Source organism: Thalassophryne amazonica, chromosome 10 (assembly GCF_902500255.1).
Source record: "Thalassophryne amazonica chromosome 10, fThaAma1.1, whole genome shotgun sequence".
Classification (NCBI taxonomy): Eukaryota; Metazoa; Chordata; class Actinopteri; order Batrachoidiformes; family Batrachoididae; genus Thalassophryne; species Thalassophryne amazonica.
The window spans coordinates 78,267,449-78,281,972 of record NC_047112.1 but is presented as its reverse complement, the minus strand read 5'-3'; the positions used below and the strand labels follow the sequence as shown (position 1 = coordinate 78,281,972).

The window sequence follows — 14,524 nt, the reverse complement described above, 5'->3', positions numbered from 1 at the left end:
GTCAAAACAGTTGTTTATTATAGTTTGCTGTTTTGAATAAATGTGTGTGGAAAATTATTTCCGTTTTACTTTTTCCTTTCTTATTTCTGATTGTAAACCTTTATTCCACTTATAAAAGACCACTATAGTACGAGGTCTATTAGAAAAGTATCCGACCTTATTATTTTTTAAAAAATCCATATGGATTTGAATCACGTGTGATTGCGTCAGACAAGCTTGAACCCTCGTGCGCATGCGTAAGTTTTTTTTATGCCTGTCGGTTGCGACATTCGCCTGTGAGCAGGCTTTGAGTGAGGTGTGGTCCACCCCTCTCGTCTATTTTTTATTGCGAATAAATGTCTGAACGATTTGGGCAGAAGACTGCCCCTCCCTGAGCCTGGTTCTGCTGGAGGTTTCTTCCTGTTAAACGGGAGTTTTTCCTTCCCACTGTAGCCAAGTGCTTGCTCACAGGGGGTCGTTTTGACCGTTGGGGTTTTACATAATTATTGTATGGCCTTGCCTTACAATATAAAGTGCCTTGGGGCAACTGTTTGTTGTGATTTGGCGCTATATAAAAAAATTGATTGATTGATTGATTGATTGATTTGGAGCTTTGCTGCATCAATTTTTTTCTAGAAACTGTGAGAGACCTCCAGGTGGACACCGTTCAAAAAATTAATATGACTTTCACGGACGATTTTATGGGGATTAAACAGATTACGGAGTGTTACTGCCGCTTTAACGACTGCCCACAACTCCTGAGAGCGCGGCGCGCTCCCAGCCCCCATCGACAGGCTGACACCCCGCTGGAACAACAAGATCATTTCCAATGTGAAAGCTTTGTTGATCCGGGACCTCGTCTGACTTTCACAAAAAGGCAGAAGATGTGGACATCAGCACTTTTTCGGCACATTCCACCATTACAGGAGTTTTTTTCATGGAAAAAAAAGTGGAGGGACACGCCACGGAGCCGTTCATTACGCGGCACAAAACCACCTCTGTGTTGGTCTCACAGGACGGCTTTCAGGTGGATTTCAGACGGATTCCGGTTGCGTTCCAGTCGTGTGAATATCCGATTGTGATTGTGCACGAGCTGGACATGCCCAAACATATCCTGTGAGGCTTCATCACAGAGTTTCTTTGCGCCATGCGGCTCCACCGTGCGTCGCGGCTTCTCTTTCCATGACAAAAACTCCTGTAACAGTGAAATGTGCTGTTCATTTTTAAACTGGACGCTGTCTTGATCCGGTATGTCATCTGACTAGCACAGGAATTGTGAAAAGACGTGGACATCAGCACTTTTTCGGCACATTAAGACAGACGTGCGGAGGAGCCGCATGACGCAAAGCAACGCCGTGATGAAGCCTTCCAGGACGCGTTTGGGCATGTCCAGCTCATGCACAATCACAATCGGATATTCACACGACTGGAAAGCAACCGGAATCCGTCTGAAATCCACCTGAAAGCTGTCCTGTGAGACCAACACGGAGGTGGTTTTGTGCCGCGTAATGAACGGCTCTGTGGCACGTCCCTCCGCTTCTTTTTCCATGAAAAAAACTCCTGTAACGGTCGAATGTGCCGAAAAAGGTTCAGGTTCAGGTAAGTTCATTTGTACCCGTAGGTAGATTTGGCTTGCAGCAAACAGAAAACAGAAAAAAGGCGTCCATGTTAGTCAACACAACAACAACAATAAAAAACACTAAAAATACTAACAAAGAACATACACAAAACAAGTTAACAAACACCACCAAGGACTCACAACCTTAAAACCACTAAAAAGATGGTCAGCTTAAAACTAGTGTGCAAAGGGCAAATAAATAAATAAGTATATAAATATCTAAATATAACCATATGCAAACCTACTAAGATGTGTTCAGTTGCACAATTGCTGCTGAGACAAAACTACTCCTGTAGCGTTTTGTTCTACACCTTGGGACTCTAAACCTACGGCCAGAAGGTAGAAGCTGAAATTCATTAGCCAGGGGGTGGGAGTCATCAACTATAATGCAGTTGGTTATCCGCTGTAATTGTTTAGTGTACAGGGACTCTAAACTCAGCTGCGATTCACCAATCAACCGACTGGACCATTTAATGATCTGACTCAGTCTGTTCCTATCCTTCAATGTCAAACTGCCAAACCATGCCACCAAAGAAAAGCTAAAACAGATTCAATAAAAGCACGATAAAATAGTGTTAACATGGTTGGGCCAATGTGAAAATATGACAGAACAAGTGCTGATGTCCCTGAGACAGAACAAGTGCTGATGTCCCTTCCTATACACCGCCTCACAGTTTGCCTCAAACTTCAGCGAATCATCAATAATAGTCCCAAGGTATTTATAAGTTTTCACAATTCCAGCTGGTTGACCATTCATTGTTGTGTTGCCAGGTGTGCTACCATTCTTCCTAAAATCAATGACCATATCTTTAGTTTTAGATATATTAATCTGAAGATATGAGTCCTCACACCATTTAACAAAATGGTCAACTACAGGACCGTGGCTACTCTCATTATCCCGCAGCAGACTGACAATCACTGTATCATCCGCGTATTTTAAAATGAACCTGTTTTTAAAAGTGCTCTGACACATACTGGTATAGAGAATAAATAACAGAGGTGAGAGCACACACCCTTGTGGCGAGCCAGTAGAAGAACACACTGTGTTTGATAAAATCCTGTTCACTCTAACTTTCTGTGTTCTGTTTGTTAAAAAGTCTAAAATCCAACCCACGAGATTACTTAATTTAAAATGTTCTAAAAGCCTTTGGGTTAAAATACAGGGTTGAATTGTATTAAAAGCTGAAGAGAAGTCAACAAATAAAAGCCGGGCATGACACCCGCTGCCCTCCAAATGCCTGAGAAGCAGATTAAGCAAAGTTAGTGTGGCATCCTCCACTCCTCTGTTAGGCCTGTAAGCAAATTGTAACGGATCGAGTGCATGCATAGTATTTTTTAGCATTACCGACCGTACCAATTTCTCAAAGATCTTCATCAAAATTGATGTTAGAGCAACAGGCCTAAAATCATTCAAGGATTTAGGATTACTAGATTTAGGAACTGGGACCACAACAGCATCTTTCCACACTTTGGGGACATGCTGTGTTTCCAAGGACCAGTTAAAAATATAATAAAAAACTGGACTCAGCTCTTTTGCACAAGATTTAAGTAAATGGCCACAGATATTATCTGGACCATGACTCTTATTTACCTTTGTGCTAAGAAAAGCTTTTTCTATATCCCATTGGTGAAGGGAGAAGTGTTGAGAGTCACGGAGCCTGAGACCAAGTTCCTGAGTTTCCTTACTAAAATCAGATATGTTAAAACGATTAAAAAAAACCAATTAAGAGCATTAGCTAGTTCAATATCTGAGTTGAAGCCATTTAAAGTAATATTTGTGCTGCTTTCCATATTTTGGAGGCCTGCAATGGCCTTCATACTAGACCAAGCTGACCCAAGATTATGAGCAGCCATCCTCTTCTCCAACTCAGACTTATAGGTCTGTTTTGCTTTAAGAATCTCTATTTTAAGCTCTTTGGTAACTAAAAGAAGGTCCGAGTCTACTCCCTTTTTAAAGACCTCCTTCTTTTTCTTTATACAAGATTTCACTGATTTAGTGACCCATGGTCTATTATTAGGATAAATTTTAACTTTCTTACAGGGAACAATCATGTCTCTACAAAAAGTGACATAAGAACATATAACATCAGTGAGTTCATCCAGGTTATCAGAGGACTGCTTAAACATGTCCCAGTCAGTACAGTCAAAACATTCCTGCAAACAATGCGCAGAATCAGCAGTCTAAACTTTAACCTCCTTGGTTTGTACTTTTCCCCTCTTTAAAACAGTCTTGTAGGTTGGCAGAAGATGCACACAATTATGATCTGCAAAACCCAATGGAGGAAGAGGGAGTGATTTAAAAGCGTCTTTAATTGACCCATAACATAAATCCAAAGTCTTGTCATGCCTGGTTGGGCAGGTAACATATTGATAGAAGTTTGTTAGGGTTTTTTTCCAAGGAGACTTGATTAAAATCTCCCAAAATAAAATTCGGGGCATCAGGTAAAATGGACTGCAATTTTTGAACAACATTAAAAACAGTACTAGAAGCACAGGCAGCATTTGCCTTTGGGTGAATGTATAGTACTGTTATAAATAAAGCGGATCCATTTCCGTTGGCAGCAGAATAGTCCTTCACACAGCAATAACCATACAGTGAGAACATAAAACACTCCAAAACAAAACAAAGAAAAAAGATTTTAGACAATAAGCCGGAACGCCAAACTCTCGCTGCCGGTCGCTGCGTGCGCATGCGCCCTCGACCAGGTTGGTTGAGGGCGCATGTGCTGATGTCCACATCTTTTGCCTTTTTGTGAAAGTCAGACGAGGTCCCGGATCAACAAAGCTTTCACGTTGGAAACGATCTGGTTGTTCCAGCGGGGTGTCAGCCTGTCGATGGGGGCTGGGAGCACGCCACGCTCTCAGGAGTTGTGGGCAGTCCTTAAAGCGGCAGTAACACTCTGTAATCTGTTTAATCCCCATAAAATTGTCCCTGAAAGCCATATTAATTTTTCGAACGGTGTCCACCTGGAAGTCTCTCACAGTTTCTGGAAAAAAATTGACGCAGCAAAGCTCCAAATCGTTCAGACATTTATTCGCAATAAAAAATAGACAAGAGGGGTGGACCACACCTCACTCAAAGCCTGCTCACAGGCGAATGACGCAACCGACAGGCATGAAAAAACTCACGCATGTGCACGAGGGTTCAAGCTTGTCTGACGCAATCACATGTGATTCAAATCCATATGGATTTTTAAAAAAATAATAAGGTCGGATACTTTTCTAATAGACCTCGTATATATATTCTGAAAGTACAGGTTGTCTTGAACAAAGAGACATAAAAATTGATTGTGGGATGCAAGGAGAGTTATTGACAGCAATAATAAAACATTTATGCCAGGCGAGTGAACTGTCCAAAAATGCCCTCGGTCCCCAGAGGGTTAACACAAGAGTAGAGTATTAAGCTAAAACTCACAACAGTTACGCTAACCGCTAGCGAAAATGCTAGCCACTCCTAAGAATTGCACAGGAGTGAAATAATGACCTAAAATTCACAGCAGTTACACTGAAAAATGAACAAAAGTATTAAACAGGTAAAAAAGAAACAGCTATAAAAGTAACAGCGGGGGGAGGGGGGAGTCAACCTAGCTAACGAAAGCTAACCGCTCGCGAATGCTAAGCACTAGTGAATGCTAACTGCTAGCGATTCACAATAGGACTATAGTTAAATAAGATTCAGAGTACATACACTTAACAGCCAGAAGAGTGCTAAACAGAAATAAAAGAAAGGTATACAACTGTGTAAAGTTCAGAAGAGCATCACAACAGCAATCCACTGGGAGCCACTGCTACGGTGGCTTCCAGTGGATCTCCTCATCTCCTCTTTAAAAAAAAGAAACAAACCCATGTGTCAATAGCTCACTGAATCACTGTTATTTTTTCAATAGAGATGGATTGGTCAGATGAATTTTGTTTGCCTGTGGTTATGGAACCTTGAATCTGGACCAAGATGGCGCCAGCAGTGTGCATGGCAAAACGTCTTCCAGCTGTCAGTTTTCTGTTACTGTTTCTTTTGCTTCTGTGGCAACGAAATGTTTCAGCTTTCATTGTGTATGATCGCCAGTTACTTTTAAGTATTCGTGATGATCACGAGAGATTTTTAAAGCAAGTATATTTTGATGATTTCACTTTATGCCCACCACCACCTTTTCTCTCTGCGGTGCCAGATTACCTGAGGCATGCACCTGCAGTTGTACCCGGAAGAAACACCCGAGGAGACGGGGTAAATGAGGTGGAGTACTCGTGAGAGTAAGGGCTTACTTTCGGTCCCTTCATGGCCATAATTTTGAACTGCAACGCCGCTGTCTCTTTCTGGCAACGCGCTGGATTATTCCATCGCTTGTGATGGCACTGTTGTGGAGCAGTGCGCATCGGCGCTGGAGAACTTTCCTCGGCGACGTTGAGTTCCAGACCACGGTGTGGATTTTAGGAATCTTCGATTGTTTTCCCGAGAACTACATTCACAGACGGCTGATGACTTCACCCTTCATCTATCTCTGATGAACATAAGGTCTGTGAGCAATAAAACGTTAATTCTCAATGAATTTTTTACATCCCGGGAGCTGGACTTTATGCTTTTAACAGAGATATGGCTTCAGGCTGGCGAGTCCTTCACCTTCTCGGAGCTACTTCCCCAGGTTTGCTCCTTCTTCAGCTCCCCTCTCACTACAGGCAAAGGCGGTGGTTTGGTGACAGTGTTTAAATCTGACTTTGTTTGCTGTCCACTTCCCACTAAAGCCTATGCGAGCTTCGAGCTACAGCGCTTTGAAATCAGATTGGATATACCTGTCTTGTGCGCACTCATCTATTGCCCTCCTAAATTTAACAAAGATTTTATAAATGACTTTTCTGACTTTGTGGCAGGTATTGCTCTTAATCGTAACGCATTTTTAATTGCTGGGGATTTTAATATTCATGTTTGTTGTCCATCCAAGCCATTGGTCAATGACTTTCTTAATGTTGTGGACTCTTTTAATCTTAAGCAGGCAGTAAATGTCCCGACCCACAACAAGGGTCATACTCTTGACCTTATCTTATTCAGTGGTCTAAATGTGAACGTCATAGAGATCTGTAACGCAGGCATATCGGACCATTTTTCTGTGCTTTTTTCTGTCGCGGTGTCCTCCACCATTAGAAAACAATGCGTTCCGGCACGCCAGCGGTGCGCTATTTGCCCCGCTACTGCACCACTCTTTTCTGCTGCGTTTCATGCTTCTGAACTTATGTCTTACGATTCTAATACAGATATTGATGAATTGGTTAGCTTGTTCAATACTACGTGCTCAGAGATTCTCAATGTTGTCGCCCCTTTCACTAATCGCCGTGCAAAACACTCAGAGCCATGGCACAATGATATCACGCGTGCACGCAGACGGGGAGACAGAGCCTTTGCTGTTGCGGGGCCCAAGCTCTGGAACTCTCTGCCATTAAATGTCCACCTGGCTCCTTCAATTGACTCTTTTAAAACTCTTTTAAAGACATATCTTTTTGCACTGGCTTTTAACACAAGATGAGCTGAATACTGCCACATCTTTTATTGTTTTGTTGATTTATTTTGTTCTTGTATTTAACTAAATATAATTTTAATTCCTTTTATTGTACAGCACTTTGGGGCAGTGTTGACTGTTTGTAAATGTGCTTTATAAATAAACCTGACCTTGACCTTGTGTTTACCTACATTGTAAAAACAACAAGAACGGCGCTTTATAATGAACTTTATTCATAAAAATCACAGGTGTTCTTCCACTCGTCATCATCTTTGATACATACAAGGTTGTACACATTCCTCTTGTCCAGTTAAATAAACACCTTGGCATCCTGCAGTAACTCAAAAGCAGAAGAAACTGAGGGTAAAGGATGTATGTTCTTAATCATGAGTTAATTTTCAACATAAAAGAACCTTGCTCTGGCTGGTGAGTAGGAAAATCAGGTCAGGATTCACATTTCTGGGGTTTTATTCTTTCTGTTTAGTTAGAATTGTGTTTATTTTTCTCCATGTTTCCCTTGTAATTCTCTTTGCATGGTTGCATTATGTCCATGCTTTTATTTTGAGATATTATCCATGTTTTCTTCATGCTGTTTTACTTCCTGTCTGTTCTTTCCTAATTCACATCTCTCTTTCTGTCCTTAGTTTCTGTTCATTTTTGGATTAGTTTTGAAATGTTTGTTTAAATTTGGCTTATTTGAAGTATTCTTGCATAGATAAATTCAAGTATCTGGTATTTCTTCTGGTTAAATCTGTGGTGTCTACTTGAGTTGGTTTATATTGAATGTTTGCGGTGTTTTTTTATGTTTTGTTTGTGGTGTCTCGTTCTTCTTTGACTCCCTGACACTGCCCTCTCTCCCTTTCTTTCTATTCTCTTTGGTTTCCTGTTGTGTCTTGTTGTACTATACTGTTTGGTCTGGCACATCTTTTGTATTATGTTAATTACCCTGCCACTGTTTAGTGCCATCACTCCCATGTTATTTTAATGCCTGACTGTGCTCACTCTGGTAGTTGGTGTATCCTGACCCAGAGAACAGAGAACTTTCAGAAGAAGTCGGCATGAGGAGTTTATTCGGACATTCCATTGTTAACGGACATTTTGTAATGAAAGAACATGCGGGCAGAGTCGCATGTTGGGCCGGACCCGACCGCGGGGGGTCGCGACAGGAAAAACACCTCCGTTGGAAACCTTAACGGGCAAGTTGGAACATGCCCAAGCTGTTAAACAATTTCTCAGTTACTCACTTGTTGAAAGCCATCAAAAGCCGCCTGAATTTTACAAATGGCTTTCAACACGGAGGTGTTTTTCCTGTCGCAGCGCACACAGATTCGCCGAGTCGTCACGGAAACGACTCGGCGAATTTGCGCGCACATCTTTCATTACAAAATGTCCTTAAACAGTGGAATGTCCACATAAAGTCCTCATGCTGGCCTCTTCTGAATCTTCTCTGTTCTCTCACGACGTCCTGGGTGAATTAAGCCTTAAATTAGGATGTTTTCAGCTCGAAACAGGCCGACGACGGCGCCTAGAAGCGTTGCGCGACGTCCCGCTCCGTGGGAAGTCCTTACAGCGACAGAAACACCCCATAATCTCTCATCAGCTGTTAAACTTTTCACCGAAAACCAGCTCAATTTCTCGAATAGTGTCCACTCGGATATTCCTCACAGGTCCAGAAAAAAGTTTGATAAAGCAACGCGCGCCGTCTCAAGCAGCGTGTGAAACAAAGGAATTCAGCCGAGAGGGCTGAACCACATCTCACTCAAGGCCTGCCCACAGGGAAATGACGTCACCAACACGCGTGAAAAAACTCACGCATGCGCACGAGGGTTCAAGCATGATTGGTGTAATCGCACGTCATTCAAATCCATATAGTTGAAAAAAAAATAAAAGTATCGGTTTCTTATCTAATACACCACGTATGTAGGACTGCTTTTTTGCATTTGCGCAATATCTCTAAAATTAGAAAGGTCTTGTCTCAGAGTGATGCTGAAAAACTAATTCATGCATTTATTTCCTCTAGGCTGGACTATTGTAATTCATTATTATGAGGGTGTCCTAAAAGTTCCCTGAAAAGCCTTCAGTTAATTCAAAATGTTGCAGCTAGAGTACTGACAGGGACTATAAGGAGAGAGCATATCTCACCCATATTGGCCTCTCTTCATTGGCTTCCTGTTAATTCTAGAATAGAATTTAAAATTCTTCTTCTTACTTATAAGGTTTTGAATAATCAGGTCCCATCTTATCTTAGAGACCTCATAGTACCATATCACCCCAATAGAGCGCTTCGCTCTCAGACTGCAGGCTTACTTGTAGTTCCTATGGTTTGTAAGAGTAGAATGGGAGGCAGAGCCTTCAGCTTTCAGGCTCCTCTCCCGTGGAACCAGCTCCCAATTCGGATCAGGGAGACAGACACCCTCTCTACTTTTAAGATTGGGCTTAAAACTTTCCTTTTTGCTAAAGCTTATAGTTAGGGCTGGATCAGGTGACCCTGAACCATCCCTTAGTTATGCTGCTATAGACTTAGACTGCTGGGGGGTTCCCATGATGCACTGAGTGTTTCTTTCTCTTTTTGCTCTGTATGCACCACTCTGCATTTAATCATCAGTGATTGATCTCTGCTCCCCTCCACAGCATGTCTTTTTCCTGGTTCTCTCCCTCAGCCCCAGCCAGTCCCAGCAGAAGACTGTCCCTCCCTGAGCCTGCTTCTGCTGGAGGTTTCTTCCTGTTAAAAGGGAGTTTTTCCTTCCCACTTTCGCCAAGTGCTTGCTCACAGGGGGTCGTTTTGACCGTTGGAGTTTTTCTGTAATTATTGTATGGCTTTGCCTTACAATATAAAGCGCCTTGGGGTAACTGTTTGTTGTGATTTGGTGCTATATAAATAAAATTGATTTGATTTGATTTAATTTAATTTTTAAGGCATTTCAACAACAAATAGCACCTTAAACTTTTTCATTTTCAGCCAAATATTCATTATTCACTCATCTGGAGTATACACTGTGAAATAATCAATGATCACAAGGTGTATAGATCCCAGTGTATAGAGTCACCTGTGAGGCTGTTAGGCTGTCCCTTCACTAAGAGCTGAACACGTCTGTCTCTGTCCTCTGCAGTTTGCTCTGGAAGGTCTGTGAGGGTAAGCACACAGGGGTGGTTTGTTGTACTAACACATTCATCCTCGATGTGGTCATTGGATGGGGACAGGAGAGTTGTGTTGAACATGCTAATATTGATATTTCTCAGAGGTGGGTATTAATTTTGGTGCCCCAGAAACAATGATTTGCCAATATACAAAACTAGTAAAATCAAACACTTGCTCCCCAGTGAAAGTGTTTCTTGCTGAATGGAGAAACGTGTTCATCACCAAGGTTGACTGAAGTGTACCCAGAAATCATTAACTGTTACAACTGATTGAACTCTGTGTTCTTTGCCAGAAATAAAGATATGGGAAAGCTTGCTTACCCTGATGGGAGAAAGGGTACGAAATTAGGATGACACTTCAGTCAAAAATATTTAGGGGAAGTACATTTTGATTTTGATAATGCACACATTGGTAATAGTTTAGGGATTGAACATACTCTAAAGATATACTATGCAGGGCAGAACAAACCCTTCTGTTATTTTGTCAAATGGAGTTAGAGCAAGCACAAATCCATGCACAAAAAAGGAAGTTTGTAGATGTTGGGCATGGTAATCAAGATTTTATTCATACCTGACAAACTCTGCACAAGCTACATGCTACCAACAAAGAAATTTGTTTAAGTGAACAACCAGGGATAACGAAACTCTCCACATGACTGCAACAATTTAAGGTGATGCCACCGTAAGAGAGTGTGCAGTGGAGTTGAGAAACTGTAAACGCTGATGATACTGTAGCAGCTGTTGATCTGCACCACACAATCTGATATGCTATGACAAATTCACAGGACAGGTTTTTCTGATTAAAAATATCACAATTGCACAAATAAATAACTGGTGTCATATCTCACCCCACTTATAAAATGTAACAGAATCATACCGTGCATCCAGAAAGTATTCACAGCACTTCACTTTTTCCACATTTTTTTCCCTCAAAATTCTGCACACAATACCCCATAATGACAATGAGATTTATTTTATTTTTTTTTTTTAGATGTGTTGCAAATTCATGAAAAATAAAAAAAAACATTCGCAGCCTTTGCCGTGAAGCTCAAAATTGAGCTCAGGTGCATCCGGTTTCCACTGATCATCCTTGAGATGTTTCCACAGCTTAATTGGAGATTTTAGGCATCTGGCACTTGTATAAACTTGATCCCCGCACTGCCGCGCAATTTGTCATGCCAATGCGACTGGTTTTGTCCTGCTGGATGCCAGGTTATATAAAATAATAATTTCATAGCTGATGACACATTTGGTTTCAAAACCTGGCTGGTGAAACCATTCTCTCATCACTTCAACAATCACAGACAAATTATTTACAGGTGCAGGTTGTCTCATGCATGTCATGGCATGGAGAATACATTTGGAATATTGTCTCAAAGGAAATACATTTTTAAAGAATATATTGTTATGGATTGGCAAAACAGTTGCATTTTCATTCCTTCTTATGAGTTAGACAATGTATCTTTAAAATTATGTTTATTATAGCTCTAATATCTCATTATAATCATTCAGATGCACTGCACGCAATGACTCGTATTGACCCACAGTGGTTTCGAATAGGTTGCACAATGTTCATGACTAGTTCACAAAATTAATGTGTGCCAGATGTTTTGAAGATTTCAAAATTTTCTTTGCACACTGACATGTAGCCATGCACAGTTTACACACACAGTTTCAGAGGAGATTACTTACTGGCATGCCAGATTGCATACCAGTGTAGGGATCAAATTTGTGGAAGTGTCAAAGCACTTTTAGTCAGGGAGATGTGCAAGAACCTAATGGTCACTCTGTCAGAGCACCAGCATTCCCCTGTGGAGAGAAGAGAACCTTCCAGGAGTACAACCATCTCTACAGCAATCCACCAATCAGGCCTGTATGGTAGAGTGGCCAAATGGAAGCCACTCCTTGTTAAAGGCACATGGCAGCCCACCTGGAGTTTGGCAAAAGACACCTGTAGGACTCTCAGACTATGAGGCACCATCTCTACAGTGAAGCATGGTGGTGGCAGCATCATGCTGTGGGGGTGTTTTTCAGTGGCAGGAACTGGGAAACTAGTCAGGATTGAGGGAAAGATGAATGCAGTAATTTACAGAGGCATCCAGGATGAAAACCTGCTCCAGAGCGCTCTTGACCTCAGACCAGGGTGACGGTTCATCTTTCAGCAGGACAGTGACCCTCAGCACACAGCCAAGATATCAAAGGAGTGGCTTCAGGACAACTCTGTGAATGTCCTTAGGTGGCCCAGCCAGAACCCAGACCTGAATGTGATTGAACATTTCTGGAAAGATCTGAAAATTGCTGTGCATCGTTGCCCCCCATCCACCTTGAGAGCTGCTGCAAAGTGGAATTGGCAAAACTGGCCAACGTGGGTGCACCAAGCTTGTGGCATCATATTCAAGAAAATTTGAGGCTGTAGTTGGTGCCAAAGTTGCATCATCAAAGTATTGATCAAAGGGTGTGAATACTTATGTAGTAGATTACCCCACTTGGTTATTATAGTTGCTTCAGTAGCTTGGTCACTTGAGAGTTAATGAGTGAATGATTCTTACACATGAATGCCAGAACTTAAACATATGCATTCAATCCTTTGGAATTTATTGCCTTTGTGGTCCTATTTCAGCAAATATTGACAGTTTTCAAAATATTTTTTGGACTTTTCAACATGCTACACTTTGCTGTGTTGCAGCACACTCCGTATTTAATTTGAGACATATTAGATTTTAGCCAAAATATGTGGGATAATCATTTTCCAGACATGAGAATATCCTTGCCACGCCATTACAGAAACATGTGAATTGTTTGGATTTTGAGTCCAGTCTTTTATGAAGCGGAACAACAAAGAGAGAAAGAACGAGACAAACAGTGAGAGCTGACTCATAAGGACGGGATCAACTTTTATTGACATTTGCTTCCTGCAATTTGGAAGATGGGACTGACAGGTTGACAGCTCCTATGAGGAGATAGCTGATGGTGTTTGGAATGACAGACAACTAACTATAGGGTATCAGGTCCATAAGTACTTGGACAGTGACCCCCCCCCCCCCCCCCTTTTTTTTTTTTTACCTCTGTACACCAGTACAATGGAGTTGAAATAGAAAAGTAAAACTGTTGCCTTTCATTCAAGAGAATTGACAAAAAATGTTGGATTAGCCATAATGAAATTAAGGCCATTCATATACGAGGTCAGTTAGAAAAGTATCCAACCTTATTATTTTTTTCAAAAACCTGATGGATTTGAATCACGTGTGCTTGCACGAGCCAACCTTGAACCTTCATGCGAATGCGTGAATTTTTTCACGCCTGTCGATTGTGTCATTTGCTTGCAAGCAGCCTTTGTGTGAGGATGGGTGTAGTCTCTCATCGTTTTTTTCTTTGCAAGGAAATGGCAGAACGACTGGAGCAGCGCGACTGCATCAAATTTTGCCAGAAACTGGGCAACAGCCAGGTGGAAACCATTTGGATTATTCAGACGGCTTTCGGTGATGATCCTATGGGCATCACAGATTAAGGAGCGGTACAACCGGTTTAAAGACGGCCGCACAACGGTGGAGAGCGAGCCATGCTCCGGTCGGCCATCAACATGCCGAAATGATCAGATCATTTCCAAAGTGAATGCTGTGGTGATGTGGGACCGTCGTGTGACTATCCGAGAAATTGCGGAAGAGGTGGACATCAGCACTTTTTCGGCACATTCCACTGTGACAGAAGATTTTGCCATGAAAAAAGAGTTGCAGCGAAATTCATCGGCACGAAGCTGATGGTGCCGCAAAAGCGCCTTCGTGATGAAGTCTCACAGGACATGTTGTGACATGCCCAGCTCGTCCTCAATTTCTCGGATAGTCACACGACTGAAAAGCCACCGAAAGCCGTCTGAATCTTCCGAATGGTGGAACCTCCAGTCACAGCCACGTAAGCCTATAACTTCTTCTGGGTTGCCTGGGCATCTTGGTGGCTTTCCTCACTATTTTACTTCTTGCACAGTCAGTTTTTGATAACTGTCTACTCCATGCAGATTTACCATAGAGTGCCATATTGTTAGTATTTCTTTGTAATTGATGTAAATAAAGTCCATCACATATTCAGTGGCAGCTTCACCATCAGATAGCCTCATCCACAACCACCACAAAAGACTCCAAGCTGTCATTGATGTTAAAGGGAGCAATACACAGTATTAAAAACAGGGGTTGTAAACTTTGGATCAGGGTCATTTGGGTAGTTCTCTTGTCATTTTGATTTAAAAATGGAAACACAGTTGTTTGACAGTAAATGGCTTCACCCAACCACTAACCATGAGTGAAAAAAA

General features: G+C 41.8%; 1 protein-coding gene and 1 long non-coding RNA gene across 2 annotated transcripts in view; both read left to right on the top strand.

Annotated features, from left to right (window-relative positions):
* LOC117518136 (inactive N-acetylated-alpha-linked acidic dipeptidase-like protein 2) overlaps positions 1-14,524 on the top strand; it is a 656,634-nt gene that overhangs the window by 152,038 nt on the left and 490,072 nt on the right. The window lies entirely within an intron of this gene.
* Positions 12,073-12,693, top strand: LOC117519040. Its single transcript, XR_004563146.1, has 2 exons — positions 12,073-12,104; positions 12,553-12,693. It is a non-coding gene; the product is annotated as an uncharacterized LOC117519040 (long non-coding RNA).